Below are 2,500 nucleotides of genomic sequence, written 5' to 3' on the forward strand. Positions count from 1 at the left end.
TAGACACACACTCACACACACACACACACACACACACACACATACACATAGACACACACTCACAGACACACACACACACACAAACATAGACACACACTCACACACACACACACACACACACACACATACACATAGACACACACACACACACATAGACACACACTCACAGACACACACACACAAACATAGACACACACACACAGACACACACACACACACACACACACATAGACACACACACACACACACACACATAGACACACACTCACAGACACACACACACACACAAACATGGACACACACTCACAGACACACACACACACACACATACACACACACATAGACACACACACACACATAGACACACACACACACATAGAGACACACACACACACAAACATAGACACACACTCACAGACACACACACACACATAGACACACACACACATACACACACACATAGACACACACACATAGACACACACACACACACAAACATAGACACACACTCACAGACACACACACACACACATAGACACACACACACACATAGACACACACACACACATAGACACACACACACACACACAAACATAGACACACACTCACAGACACACACAGTGTTCTGCAGATTGTCCCTGTAACACAGATTTATATGATATCTTCTTATATAATAATAATAACAATAATAATAATAATAATAATAATAATAACAATAATAATAATAATAACAATAATAACAATAATAATAATAACAATAATAATAACAATAATAATAATAATAATAACAATAATAATAATAATAATAATAACAATAATAATAACAATAATAATAATAATAATAATAACAATAATAATAATAACAATAATAATAATAATAACAATAATAATAATAATAATAACAATAATAATAATAATAATAACAATAATAATAATAATAATAACAATAATAATAATAATAATAATAACAATAATAATAATAATAATAATAATAATAATAATAATAATAATAATAATAATAATAATAATAAAAGCTTCTCTTTGTTTACGTCTCGTTACAAAAACTCAATCAAATGTTTGATCATAAATCTGCAGCTTGAAAACATCGACAACGTTCCCACTCGTTCACTGTGAGTTCACCTGGACTCATCTGGACTGGACTAACCCGAACCCTCACTGCAGCTCATGATGGGTCCAGCACGGGGACACTGAGACACTGAGACACGGGGACACTGAGACGTCTCACAGCTGCACACATGGAGACAAACAGTAATAATCAAAGAGTTTTACCTGCTGCAGATCTTTATGTTGGCTCGCTTCCTTCCTCCTCGTGTGTCCTTCCTCCCCTCGCCTCCTCTCCTTCAGTCGTCCTCTCGGTGTCAGCTGGAGCTGTCAGCTGCTTCACTCTCAGGCTGAACATCTCTGAGGACACACGGTGTCACAGGAGACACACACACAGAGAGAGAGAGAGAGAGAGGGGGAATAGAGCGAGTCTCACTGCAGACTTCATGCTTTTTGACAAACAGCCTCCAGATGGCATCAGAGGATCATTGATCAGAGCAGCTCGGATTTAATGTAATAAACAGAGTTGTTGTTGATATGATTCAAAGCGAGCACATGACAGACCAGTGACCATGTCCAACCATCCGGTCTTCATTCTGCCCACACTCACTAAACCATGTGGCTAACCCCGGTGCAACACACACATACACAACACACACACATCCTGTGAGCTCAGACCACTCAGGTGTCTGTGTGTCTCCGCATGGCCTCGTCTGCATCTCACACCTGCACACTTCCTGTTCTCACAGCAGACTGTGTGCAGGACTCACTGTGTGTTATATAAACACACTGATGCTGTGTTCCTGTGAAAGGATCAACATATTCTGCAACCAGGAATCTTTGATGCATTCATGACTGATTCATCACATCTGTTTATTGAATAAAATACACAAAGACAGAAGACTTGAGATCCTTTATCAGCAGGTCTACCTCATGATCCTGATCCCTGAGCAGGACCTTTAAACCCTCTGAAGGTCTCTGGATCCTGTCCTGAACGTCCCACCGCCCCTCTTTCTGTTCTTCATCATCCAGTCTGTCAATCAGCAGTTTATTTAGTGTAGCTGCTAAAGTAGGTTAGCTCTGTTATCGCTAAGCTCATCTGTTAGCTTAGCATTACAGCTTACAGCACACTGTAATGCTACACAGTTATAAGCTAACTGTTTCTCTCCTTTATCACTTGCTAAGCTAAACTAGCTTTAACCCTTTATCCTAAGCTAAGGTAACTTTGTCCACCTTTAGCTAGTCTTAATGCTAAGCTATGCTACATGTTTCCCATTTCTGGCCTTTATACCTAGCTATCCTTGCTATATAGCCCACTTTCAGCCTTTATGCCAGGTCAGTTAAGCTGTGTTAATGTTTCCAGTTGTTTTGCTAAGCTAGGCTTGCTGTTTCCATGTTTGAGGTCAAAATCCGAACCATTTAGCAGTTTTCCCAGCCT

General features: G+C 39.5%; 1 protein-coding gene across 1 annotated transcript in view; it reads right to left on the bottom strand.

Annotated features, from left to right (window-relative positions):
- Positions 1-2,500, bottom strand: part of nox5 (NADPH oxidase, EF-hand calcium binding domain 5) — a 15,218-nt gene that overhangs the window by 12,555 nt on the left and 163 nt on the right. Inside the window, exons 1-2 of the mRNA XM_079345628.1 lie at positions 1,993-2,500; positions 1,291-1,422 (exon numbers count right to left, since the gene is read on the bottom strand). The exon at positions 1,993-2,500 is cut by the window's right edge and continues 163 nt beyond it. The gene's annotated coding sequence lies outside the window, so the exon portion shown is untranslated. The remainder of the gene's footprint in view (positions 1-1,290; positions 1,423-1,992) is intronic.

The sequence above is a fragment of the Symphodus melops genome, assembly GCF_947650265.1.
Source record: "Symphodus melops genome assembly, chromosome: 6".
Classification (NCBI taxonomy): Eukaryota; Metazoa; Chordata; class Actinopteri; order Labriformes; family Labridae; genus Symphodus; species Symphodus melops.